Source organism: Staurois parvus, unplaced genomic scaffold (genome assembly GCF_062004578.1).
Source record: "Staurois parvus isolate SC_StPar_1 unplaced genomic scaffold, SC_StPar_1.0 ptg000258l, whole genome shotgun sequence".
In the NCBI taxonomy this organism is placed as follows: domain Eukaryota; kingdom Metazoa; phylum Chordata; class Amphibia; order Anura; family Ranidae; genus Staurois; species Staurois parvus.
Genome location: NW_028318054.1, coordinates 3,442,059 through 3,455,997, shown reverse-complemented (window position 1 = coordinate 3,455,997; position 13,939 = coordinate 3,442,059). Strand labels below are relative to the sequence as shown.

The 13,939-nt window shown below is 38.7% G+C and overlaps 1 protein-coding gene across 1 annotated transcript in view; it reads left to right on the top strand.

The window, feature by feature from the left end:
* The first annotated feature begins 800 nt into the window (after positions 1-800).
* The window catches only part of TAFA3 (TAFA chemokine like family member 3), a 633,948-nt gene continuing 620,809 nt past the window's right edge, over positions 801-13,939 (top strand). The window contains exon 1 of the mRNA XM_089681062.1: positions 801-1,262. The gene's annotated coding sequence lies outside the window, so the exon portion shown is untranslated. The remainder of the gene's footprint in view (positions 1,263-13,939) is intronic.

The window sequence follows — 13,939 nt, the reverse complement described above, 5'->3', positions numbered from 1 at the left end:
TCTAGGTTTTATTGCCAAAGCCTAATTGACCAAGCTAAAGCTAGAAGCTGATTGGTTACTATGAACAGCTGCCCCAGATTATGTGCGCCAGTTTTAGTAAATCTCCCTTTAAGGGTCTATTTATAAATGTGGGCACCCAAGATTCAGCCATTTCCCAGATAAGATTTAAGAGTTACTCTTGGGTGAAAGTTGTGTGAATCCTAGGTGAAAAAACTAATAAATTCCTAAATGAAACAATGCCAGCTGCTAGATTTATACCCACATCTTTCAAAAAAAGCACACCTTATAAATAAAGGGAAAAAAATGATCAGTTTTTGTTATATGAGTAAATTTAACCTAAGTGGTTTATTGAGTAAAACTGAGAGTTTCTGTTCAGCGAAACGAAATGGCAAAATCAATTTCCTGCGTATTCTCTACCATTCATTTCTATTGTTCATCTCTAAATACCCTATAAATAGTGCTTATGTTGTACTTGCTGCTCGGTTTTTCCACCTGCTTTTATCAGATAGGGTACGACTACATAAATAAGCTCCATAAATTCTGTCTAATTATAGAGATTTGGATTTTTGTGTACACATCTTCACGCTGCTGCTGCTGCCAACACAAAGGTGCTTATTTGCTGAATTCCATTTTGCAGACTGTACCTTTACTGCACATCCTATTATTTACAAGTTCTGTCTGTTATAACCAGAGAAGGCACTAGGGGACACTGTGCCTCTTCCATAGCACAGCCACCCCATCCTACCTCCTTCACAGTCCCTGAGGATTCTGCTTAAGCTAAGGCTGCCAATGAAGTCAAAGCCTAATGCATTTCTCTGTGGTACCACAGGCTGCATCTCTTTCAAATTACAGTGCAGGCGGACCAGACAGCATTTTCTGAATTAGCATCTCCGGGACTCCTCTGCTCACACACACAACACTGTGCACATCTGAGGTCCAGCAAAGTACCTGCCTGCTTTACCTAGGGACATCAGCTCTCCACCACTTTGGATTAGGGGGAACTCTAAATTTTTTTTCTGTCTCCAAAAAGCACAGCAGCCAGGAGTTTCTGGAGGGGGAACCCACCTTGGCCACCTGCTCTCTTTTCATTCCCATGATTGTCCCTCTCCTTTGGATAGCTAATGGATGGGTGAATGCAACCTTGGTGCTGAAGAATGAGCTAAGTTTGTTGAGTTCCATCAGGCAGCAAGATGCATGCATGCACAATTATGGAATTGTAACTTGGATATTTGATGGATATCGATTCTAAAGAAAGGCTACAGGTAGGTCTTATGTGTCTTATTATCCTTACTGCAGGTGTTCAACGTTCATCTTAAAAACTTGCTCAGCAATTCTAACTGGCAATCACTGTTTTAATCAAACACAGGTGTCTGCATGAATGTTTAGCATACAATAGCAATAACAGTATAAGAAAAGACTGAACATTAAAAATGACAATGTACTGCTCCCACGCACTTTTTTTTTGCAATTCATCTGAAGAGCAATTTATTTGCAGTAATCGATCATTCAGACGTGTTAATGATTTGGAGGGGTGATTGGAGGGGGGAGATCAGCATACGATTACTGGATAAAGTTTGCCTCACTGGCTCACATTGAACACTACTTTCATGCTCTGCTGTATTTGCCTTGTTCAGGAATCAAAGCATCTGGTTAATTGGGTGAATGAATTGAATATCTGAGATTTCTTTCAATAACCAGGCAAGGAAAAAAACCCACAAAGACAGCATTTTATACGTAGCTTTTAAGCAGCTCAGCTGAATTCCTGATGTTATGGTGTATGTGGTATGCAGTTCAGGTACTTTGATGTCCTGCAGATTGTATGTAAAATTCTCGGCACTGTAATGTATTACGCCTCTGGCTCATAGCTGTCTTATATTAAAATGCCTTTCACATTTTCAAGGACCCAGTCTAGCAAAAAAGTGCTTATCCAATTAAAAAGAAATGCATGTGGTGTACAAATTGTGGGGAGAGATGCTGATTTATTATGATGAGCATCATTTCTGCTTTAAGGACATACACATACATACATATGCATTCACAATATAAACATATGTATCAAAATACTGTGACAGCAATATATATATTGTAGTATTTTCAGGCCAAAATCTGCAAGGCAATAATAATAATAAAAAAATATATATATACATATATATATATGTGTGTATTGTGCGTTCAGTTGTTACTTTGAAGAAAAATACACACACACATATATATATATATATATATATATATATATATAAATATTATATATATATATATATATATATATATATATATGCACACACCTCACAGATATGTGTGTCTATATACTCCATGGAGATTTCGATGGGACATATCCCATGTTGATGGAATCAATGATAAAGAATCAATGAATAGAGGTTTTTTTATATATATATATATATATATATATATATATATATATATATATATATATATAAATAAAAATTCTTATTCATTATGAGTATGTGTATTTGGAGGTGTACTATGGGCCTTACAATATTGCAAGCATTGATAGTTATATAGCTATAGCTGCACTGACAATTTTCTATCTAGTTTTACGTTTTGTAACTCCACAGTCAAACTTTTGTGAAATGAATAAAAAATGCAACAATTTTTCTTTTTTTTTAGCGTTATATGGTTGTACATCATTTGGTGGTATAAGTTGTTTAAAATCTATTGCAGGATGGGGACTGCGTTCTGAATGACATATCTGGACATTTGAAATGTGATTTGGTATTCGGTTAGTCAGCATTCTCCTTTTAGACAGAATTTTTTTGCAGTTTCTGTGGTTAGTTGCAGGGAAAGTCTATTATAGGCCTTTTATACCTGGGAATGTGTCTGAATCGTTCCTCGTTATCTTACAGCCAGGCCAAGATTTGCAGAATCCCAGTGGAAATCCTGTAGCTTTTTCAGGAACAAATGTCAATTTAATTCTGCCCCAGTAGCATGCATTGATAACTTCCTTATGGTAACTGTTGATTAGTTTTTGCTGGCTTAAACTAATTTTTGCCATTTATCGCAGTGCATGGGGTGATGTGCGCACTGCTATACTAAGCTCTTCCCAGCTTCAGGTCTCCTAATGAGGAGTTCCTTAATAGCTGCAGGGCATTTTCAGCTAGAAGTAGAAAATATCACATAAAAGGAAACTTCACAGGTTTGTACTACACACTGAGTCTGGCAAGGTGCAGCATATTTTACAGTATGATCTCCCTACTGGTAGTGTACTGCAGTATATGAATGTAAATATGACTACTGGATCTTTATAAAGTAGTGCATGGTGATTTGTAAGGTGCAGTAATTTGTACCAACTACGGACCACCTTTCATCAGTTTAGAGCAAGCAAAACAATGATAGACTGTTGCTGATTGGTCGCAATGGCATACTGCACTTAGCACCTCACTTTTTCCTCCCCTAAATATACATTGAATGTAATAAGTATATACTATGGAATTAAGTAGTAGAACCAGCAGGAGAAAAGAGGTTGACTTAGCAGAAAGGAAAACAGGGTTAAAAGAAATAAATAAAACATATATATATATATATATTTATGTATTGATAAAAACACATAAAGCAGAAATATGGCACAGGCCACTTTGCTTGGCTCTTATTTTTTAAATCAGCCCCATTACCTCTAAAGTGATTTACTAAATAAGGTGATAGGTTACCCTGGAATAGTGTATTCCCCTAAAAGTTAAAAGTAATTGAAATGTTTGAATTTCTTTTATGTCGTCTCGGGTCTCTGATAAAAAAGGTGCACAGGCCTAGAATAAAGCTGATGCTCTTTAGCAATCATCACCTAAAGGTTAAACTGACATTGTGCATTCGTACGAAGGGGCCAGGCCTTCTATGCAGATTATCTCATCTTGTTTCTTCTACTCATCTAGGCACAATTAATAATATGCATCATCATCACAGGAAATTTGGTTAAGCTGTAATTAATATACCTATTTGTCTGTGTTTAGAAGGGAGACTGAGGTCTTCCTAACCCGTATTAGTATTGGTTATATATGGGCTCAATAAGTAAAACTCATTCCAAACATGCTAGACATTTGCAGGTAGAACATTTTCTTCCAGAAAATGAGTGCATTAACTCAATTGACACAACTTTTCCTGATAAAATAGGAGTTGCACTGATCCAAAGCATATGTAAGATGAACAAGAGAAAGGGCATATGTCTGTCAGGATAACACAATCTCAAGTGCAATTCTTATACCGTAACTACATCAAATACTCCATTTAAAAACTTGGCCTCTAAACTTCAAAAGGTTGAATTGTTGCTTAACACAAATTCTTTTAAAGCAGTTGGATAGCATAAATTGAATACTACATAGGGCACATTGATAACATTCTTAGCGGTTCATTGCCAAGTGTTAAGATTTAGCATAAAACCTAGTGATAAAATTCTTAACAGATCATTGCCAAGTGTTGAGACTCAATTTGGGCACGTTGTGATATTTTGGCTAGATAGCTATTTTTTTTTGAGCTGCTAGTAAATGCTATAATCTATGTAAAGGTCATCCAACATGCACTAAATAATGTGTTTGTAATGATGAGTAAAATGCTGGGTCTTCTACTGAAAAAAAAATGTTGGGTTCCACAACAGGGTTATTATTATAAAGGTGATACTACAGTGAATGCAAAAGTTAATTCCTTTATCTATGTATGAATATTTTGGTAATTAGGGACATCAGAGAGTCCGTTAAACTTTTTACACTAATAAAGGTGCTGAATAATGCCGAAACTCTGTATTGATCACTTGGAGGAGAACAAGTAGTGGCTTATATATATTTATATACAATCCAAAAGATAAGGTGAAACACATGGGGCTTAAAAGGGGAAAACTTAGTGATCAGGCCTATTTCAGGCCTATTTTCTCTTGGATATATGTTCAGTGGCAACCACTGGGTTTATATATATATATATATATATATATATATATATATATACATACATACACACACATATACATATATATATACACACACATATACATATATATATATATATATATATATATATACACACACACATATACATATATATATATATATATGACTACTTTATTGGGCTTACTTACTTTAACTCAGTTTCTCAGAATTCTCTGCTAGCCACCGATGTGTGGTTTGTCATTTAAGCAACTGTGGAGGGAGCTGTTCAGGTGCTGAAATAAGGAATGCTAGGCCTGTACATTATAAAGCAAAAGCTGGAGTGACCTTGAAAAGGGATAGTGAAAAGTGCAGGTGTAATAAGGATTCCAACGGCTGTCTTGTATAACCAACACATTTTACAGGGAGGAAATATCTAGCTGTGAAATAGGAAGGCTCTGCTCTTGTGAACATTTCATAGAAGAGGTGAAGTGAAATTAAATATTTCTTAACCCTTTGTACCCAGCCTCCCACACTCTTTGCTTTATTTAATATGACAAGGTGATTATACAGGCTATAATTACATTACAGCACCAACAAGATAGTAGGAGTTAAAAGGCAATTTTATTGGAGGGAAAATAACAAGGAAATATTGTTTCATTGTACTAAATCTAAATTTTATAATGAGGCATTTGAGCCTGTTTAAAAAGGGCATTGCAAAGGATTATGATGTGCAAAGTACCCAAGTCCACGACAATGGGATTTTACATTTCATCTGTTTGGAGCAGTTAGAACAATGAGAGACGAGTGCTGATGTATGCTTGATCTTTGAGAGTATTATGAAATAAACATTCTGTCCTACTGTACATGTTTAGGGTTCATGTACACTGCAGCTGCTACACTAAAGTTTAGGAGCAGTGGTGCGGTTTTTTTCAGCAGCCCCTGAACTCTCCTTTATGTTTTCCTATGTGTCCATGTACACATAGTTGTTTACAGTATTTTACAGGCAGTTGAGGTTACAGGCATTTTTTTGAAAGCACACAAATTGCGTTCAGGAGTAGAGTTTACCGGCGTTTCAAATGCCAAATGCTTGTAACCGCGTGTAAATGCGTTTATGTGTATTTGCGTTTAGAAGCGTTTTTTTGGCTTGTCCGTATCCAGATGCTGTCCGTCCAGTGACTTTTTTCTTCATCAAAAATGCATGCACAGCATTTTCCATGTATTCAAATGGACCTAGTACACCAGTGCAGTCAGTTCCAGGATTCACGTGCAGGAAAAAAATTATATCATTATAATTATTACACAGGATTTATATAGCGCCAACAGTTTGCGCAGCGCTTTACAATATAAGGTAGACAGTACAATTACAATGCATTTCAGTACAGAAGGAACGTGAGGGCCCTGCTCGTGGAACTTACAATCTAAAGGAAGGGGGAGGTGATCATGATCATGATAGGATCCATAGTGAATACAACCAGAAAAGACAGGTCATCTCAAAACATACTGTTGTCCCTACGTATGCTCTCTCTATTTCTCACAAAATGTCAGAAATAGTTAACTATTTACTATTTTTCAGTGCATTCTGGGCACTTGGGAGGGTCTCCTGAGGTTATCTTTTAAAAATGCTTCTAAACGCAGGCGCTCATAAACACAGCTAAAGGTGCATAAACGCGGTAGGTAAATGCGGCTAAACTGACTTTTTTAACCTACGTTTTCTAGCAGTCAGTTTCCAGTGGTCAGAAAAGTTTTTCAAAAGCCCTGCGTACATGAGCCCTTAGGCTGGTGAAAAAAATGGTGTTTGGTTCAGTAGGATGAATATATATATATATATAGTCATCTTTTTTTAAAGCTGCACTCCAGTAAGATATAAAAGTATTAAAGGCACAAATAAATGTAGCTCTGCTGTAATCATTACAAGAGAGGAATAGGTTTAAAAAAATCAAAATGTTTATATTCACATAGGTGGGTGCAGCATCGATCTGATGCTGCATCTGTCCCCCGCTGCTTTTAAGACTGAGAACTGAGTAATCAAAGACCCTTGATTGCTCGGTTCTTAGTCTTCAGTTAAGAAAGAGCCGGTGACTGTCAGTGACTGCTCTGTGCTGCACCCCTCCAGATGTCACTGGCTGGAGCTGTGAAGGGGGCGGGGCTGGCTCAAGCTCTCATAGGCTTGCTGAGTGGCTGATCCAGCTGCTGGTCCAAGCATCTGTGTGGATCCCAACTGTAAATTGTTTTTAAACACAAGCAGTGTAAGAACCTAAATTTGACTTTGTATCCACTTTACAATCTGTACATCATTGGTCATTGAGAGAAGGAGGGAGAAGCCACTCAAAAAGCCAGTTTGGTACGCTTCATGCTGATAGGAGGAGAGAACAGAATGACAGCGATATAAGCTCATCAGTGTCACACCTCTCCTTTACTGCCCAGTGACAGGGTGGGATTGGGGAGGAAACTTGTGAGTGAGAGTAAAACTGCAGGACAGAAAGATCAGTTTCCCTATTCTGCTAGAGTGAGTTGTGTTGTGATGCAGAGCTGTGTACATTGCAGAACTGGTTGGTCAAAAATATATATTTGGGAATGTGCACCACACATGCATGGCTGTCAAAATTGGGAGCAGCAGCTGTGTCTGTGCAGGCCTTGCATTCCCAATGACATGAATGGGACTGCCTGCACGGGGATCCATGAAATACCTGTGCATCCCTGTGTGGGCAAACCCTCCTTGCAAGAGTGGGTGCCTGTAGTATGCCCATTGATCAGGGCCTAAGCTTTCACCTGGTAATTATATCTTTAATAGACATTTGCTGAATATGGTACTCAACTTCTCTATTATTTTGTCTACCCATGGCAAGCACAACTTCCCTCTCCAAATGCATAATTTGGTGAAACATAGAGCTTTCCATTCATTTGTTATAGTGCGCGGTTACCTTGTCTTTGGTTATGGGAAAATTATATCATTGGCTGCTTTACACTTGGCTCTAAGACTGATTTTACTATTTTTCCAGATCTTCTTCTTGCATGTCACTGCAAAATGCAGATTTGACTAGAACACAGTGCTTGTTGACCACCCACACTATAGCACTATACAGTGACATCTGGTTCATAGACCTATGGGAGACAACTGTCTTACAATTGTACTCCTGTTAACCTTTTTTTTCAGCAGCCCCTGAACTCACCCTAATGTTTTCCTATGTGTCCATGTACATATCTTTGTTTACAGTAGTTTACAGGCATTTGAGTTTACAGTAGTTTTTTTGAACGCGTTTCAAATGCAAAACGCTTGTAAACGTGGCTAAATGCGGCAAATCGCGCTTATAAGTGTTTGGGTTTGAAATTTTTTTTTAACTCTTCCAGTTCCCAATGCTGTCCAGAGCCTTTTTTCATCATGGAAAGTGCATGCAAATCATTTTAAAGGTAATTAGATGGATAAAACACTAAACACAGGATGTTCCTACCAAGCTTGTCACACATTGTAATGACCAATTCACACCTCAGATCTCTCCCACCCTTGGAAACAAAAGATATGTTAATGACTACTCACACCTCAAATTCCTCATGAAGACCAGTGCCAGGTGACCTTAATGACTCCCTCCACCAGACACCTTCCCACCCTTGGAAACAAAAGATATGTTAATGACCATTCACACCTCAAATGCCTCATGAAGACCCCCTGCCAGGTGACCTTAATTACTCACTCCACCAGACACCTTTCCCACCCTTGGAAACAAAAGAAATGTTAATGAGCAACTCACACCTAAGCTAATTTCAACACATACTGCTGTCTCTGCTTCTACTCTCTCTATTTCTCTGAAACTGTCTGAAATAGTTAATAATTTACCACTTTTCAGTGCATTCTGGGCATTTGGGAGGTTCTCCTGTGCTTATCTTTAAAAAATGCACATAAACGCATTATAAAAATGTGTCTAAACAGATGTTTTTTAACCTACGTTTTCCAGAAGTCAGTTTCCATCGTCCAGAAGTGTCCCATGTACATGGGGCCTAAGACTGCTGCTTACAAGTAGCCAAATTGACATACTGTGGTCAGTGACAATAGAGCAAATGCATGTAGACAGTACTTAAAATATACTGGAGAACATTAACAAGTAATAAAAGCAGTTTACAGAAAAAAATGTATCAAAAGAAAGCATGACAATTGTTTATGATACAAAGCGCTTTAGAATACTAAATGTCATGCAGTTAAGGTTTATATCTACTAGTCTGATACTTTTTTCAGCATAGTCCTGTAGCACCATATGTTATGATTTTTAACACTTCGAAATGCCTTAAATACCCTTTTCGGCAAATGTGTTTTCTGTCACACTCTAATGCTATGTTCTGGCATTATAACATTTGTCCTCGGGAGTACTGGGGAGCACTGGGCAGCATGGTCAGACTCTGATGCCTGCTTGACTGCACTGACACATTTAGGTTTTGTTCACATGGGTGTTAGTGCCTGTATAGCATGAATATACTGTTGTTTCTGGTGCCTCAGCGTCCAGGTGCTGCATGCAGGCATCCCATTAAAGTATAATAGAATGCATTGGTGGCACAGATACAGCCTTTGGTCCTAATGTGACAGCCATGTGGGTTCAGGTAATTGGCCGGAACGCACACTGTCTGCATTCAGCGTTGCTCACCTGCACCAGCACAACCATCACATTAGGACTAGTGGCTGTGTCCATTCAGTTGCTGTGTCTTGAAGATGTGTACTGCTCCAGCACATTCATTCAATGGTGGACGGCAATCAGGAGCTGCTTGCCAGCAGCATCTGTCTGCACAATAAGTCAAGGATATCGAGGGTTGAGTACGGTGAGTGTACTACTTGTTTACAATTTTTGCCTTGCAATTTCAGTGTGTTTGCATAAAAAAATACTTTTTGGTTAAAATTGCGAAGTAAAAATTGTGCATGTATGCATACTTGTAAATCTGTGTTGCCTTTTGTATTATCCATATTTCATATCATCCATATGCTGTCTAAGGCCTCATGAACATTGGGAATTTAAACCAGGTGCGTGTTACTCCAATGTTTAGCAGTGGTCAGAGGCCACAGCCACACCATCCAGCCCCATTGCTTTACAGGTTACTGGCAATGAGGCTGGGTGATGTGCCTGCGCCTTCTGCACTAAATGCTGGGGACCCTTTCACCAGGGCTAAATGCTTAATGTGCATGAAGCATAAACCAAAAAGAGACATATTTGGACAAAATGTGCATGCTTTGGAGAGCTCTGTCTTTTTAGTTTGCCCACACATACAGTTTAAGAGTTTGCTCACACTGCATGGAAATTGTCATGTTGTGTACTATGATGGGATTTGAGAAACACAATTATGGAATAAAAACTAAAAAATTGTCATCTTTTCAGATTACTTATTTTCCTATATTACCAGCTGCATGATGTTATTAAAAAAATGAAGCCACTCTTAATGGCAGAGTTAAATAACAAAAAAGTTTGTTTAGGTTTGGAACTTAAAACTAAAGTTACCCAACTTTGACTTGCTCACGTTGTACAGTTTTACATATTAACACAGGAACTGTTGTTTGAATAGTAGATTAATAAAAAAAGAAAAAAAAACAACAAAAAAACATACTTTCAACCTCTTTTTTTCACGTTGTAAATGGAGTAAAATCAGATGGAACAGGGGACATGTTGATGTTTGTTTGTTCTAACTGCCTTCTAAATTATTTACAAATTATCTAGTAGTGTTGCTTTGAAACTGGTACGATGGCCATGTTGGCTAAATTAATGATCAGTCGTAAAAGCAAAAGTCAGAACAGAACATAAATAACGGAATAAAGAAAGGATGCATTTCATTTTATGTTTTAGGACTCCAAGGCCCAGAGCAATTGAAGGTGATACCATGCATACGTTAGCTGTACTCTGTATTATAGGACAAATGCTTTCCTGAGATGAAAGGAAGCCTTTGCCGTCAGATTAAGGATATGGTACAAAATAAATTGTGTATACATATCTAAAAGAATAAAACATGCAAGGAATATTTGAACTTTCTAAGCATTTTCTTTTAATTATTTAATTAATCGTAGTGTGGTCACTGCCTTCTTAGATTTTACTTAGACTTAGGCTTACAGTAAGCAATTTCTACAGAAGTGAAACAGATTTTGTTTACTATAGTGAGACCAATGAAAGATAATTTCTAGCATCCTGCCTGCTGTGGGTTAATTCACCTTACACGTTTGCCTGCCTTTTCAGAGAAGCATGACAGTGTTCAAGATGAACTGTATGTGCTCATCATTCATCTGTCAGTAAAAGATTTGGGAACTGTTGCAGTCATTGTCACTTGTATTAAAGTCAAATTGTCATTTTAAAATTAAATTGAACCGTTGATGATTAAAAATGTATTTTAAAATGTGTCAAGTTTATTTTTCTAATGATGCTTCTTTCTTTTAGCAATCAGCTACAGATAGGAAGCGTCTGCTCTCCTTGTTAAAGCAGCAGTCTCTCTACAGCAGTGTGAGATAGCCCCACCTTTCCTTGAGTCAACACTGCAGCTCTGCAAATGGCAATGTTCATGCTCTCTACTGATTGGAGTAGGGGGCATGTCACACTGCAGTAAAGGGACTGAGGCTCTCACCTTGAAAGGATCAATAGTGTGAAAGGTATAGTGGAGCCCAGTGACCAGTTGATTTCAATGTATTTCTGGGAAGAAGATTTATCTACAGCTGATAGAAAATTCAACCGAAAATAAGATGGGACAACAGTGAAACTGAACTCAGAAAATGAAAATTTGCTATGTTGTAGGGAACATTTAGAAGTATTAATTGGGTCCTGAAAGAGTTAACTTTTGTCTGGAATTCCTCCTGGAAATTAGCAGTGTATGTATTGATATGTGAGGGTGCCTACGCATTCTTGTGTCCACAACCTCATAGCTGTAGATCTGTTGTAATAAATCTGAAGCCATGTTGCATGGTGACTAGTCATTTGCCCTCTGCTTGCCTTTTTTGAGGCACAGCCTGAAGAGTTCTGTTCATCAGTTTCTTACTTATGTCTTCAGTTTAGTTATGGCTAAACTGAAGAAAGTATTCAATTCTATATTTAACATAAAACCACAGAGCAAGGTCTGTGTTAAGAATTTGTAAACCCAACATTTCTTATTCCTGATATGTGCCTGCTCTACCATGTACTTGTGTCAGGAATGGACTCAGCACTGGTGGTGGGACTCACCTGCTGTGTGGGCTGCAGTACCAGGGCTGACCAGCGGGTGCTCTCAGCAGCCAGAAGCTTACTCCTGCAGTCAGCCAACACCTGGGGCTGATTGCAGGAGGTGTATTTAAGGAATGACCAGGCCTGTGATCAGGGCCTTGGTGTATGTTTCCCATGAGCCCCCTGTACTGTGTATCCTGTGTTCCTGTTCTTCTGACTATCTGATTTGTTGCCGACCCTGCCTGATCCTTACCTCTGTTGACTTCTCCTGCTTGATCCCTGGCTTGCCTGACCATCCTTCTGCCTGATCCTCTGTACCGCGCTGCCCTTGAGTTACTGAACCCGGCTTGTGATCCTGACCATTCTCTGCCTGCTCCTCCGGTACCTCGCTGCCTGCTCGTTGCTGACCTGGCCTCCCTGACGCTACCCAGACTATCCATCCATCCATCCCGCACGGATCTGTCCCTGTTACCAGGTCTGCCAGCCTCTTCACGTCAGGCTTTCCCCCAGTACATACCCTCGGCAGACCCCTCTACCACAGTTGGGTGCACTCAGGGGCCGCGACCTGGTCTCAGTCCTGCACCAAGTCCATCCCCACCATCAGGGGCTCTGGTGAAAAGGCAGACTGGGGCTTAGACTCTGCGCCCTGGGGAATCCCGTTCTGTGGGTACTAGAGATCCCTCCGGGCGGTGCCTGACAGTACCTAATGGCCTGCCTGACCATTCCACCTCTCCAGCCCTGACTATGCCTGTGTTCCTGAAGCCTGCTACTTCCCTGTGTCAGTCCACACATTTCTGGTCACACCCAGATCCCTAACAACTTGTATGAAAAAGTATCCAGTTCTCTTGTATTACTTCCTTTGTGTGAAATCCCTGGTGTTCCTATTAGTCCCTCTGCTTTCCTATTAAAAACTGACCACAGTAGGCATGAGAACACAGCATGGCCAGTTCTCTAGCTGTGCTGGGAATTCAGCCTGCTCTCCTCCAATGATCAGACTTGTCCTGACACGCCCCCCACCTAACAGTGTTCTGTTGTTTCCTCTCCCCTATCTCTGATTCATCTGAAAACAGAGAGAATGTGATCACTTATAAAAAAGGGGAAACACGTGTTTATAATTTTTTTTTCTATGCACTAATGTTTTGTCTTTCATTTCTATTTTTTTTTTTTTATTAATTTTTATTTGAGATTTGACAATATATAATGTAATACATTATCTGGGTAATTGAAGGAGTAATAACATCACAATTATGCTTTCATAACCAAAAAAAAAGAAACCATTCACATTATATCGAGACATTGAGAATAACAAAGTTGAAACAACAAACTCTTGTATCGGTCCAGACAATAAGATAAGGAAATATCCAGAAATGAGGAGATGGAGGAGAGGGTTTAGTAGGATTGGAGATAAGATGGGGTAAAAAAAAGAGGGAGGGAGAAAAAAGAAAAAGAATAAAAGAAAAAGGGGGGAGAAAAAGGGGGAAAGATAAATAAAGAAGAGAGAGCACAGAGAATACCGGGATCTCAGATGACTTATGTTTGACTAAAATAAACTTTCAAAAGACACTAGTTCCCTGAGTAGCGTTTGAAAGATAATCATTTCTAGTGTAACTAAAACATTAGAGACTTCCTAGTATCCATTTCTATTTTAAATGGAATGGGTGTTTTACAAGGTGAGGGTTTACTTATACTTTAAATAGATGACATCCTTCTAATCTGGACAACAACAGAGGAGGAATGAGTAACTTTCAAGAAAATTCACAAAACGCCACCCTACCATTAATCTTACTCCAGCCTTTTTAATGTCACATAAAATGTCCTGAACACCACAATTTCCATCCAGGATAATATAGACTAACTGTATCAAAAAGCAAGCTGTTATCCAGTCTAGCTTAGCTGAAACAGCTTTCATTCAATATACAT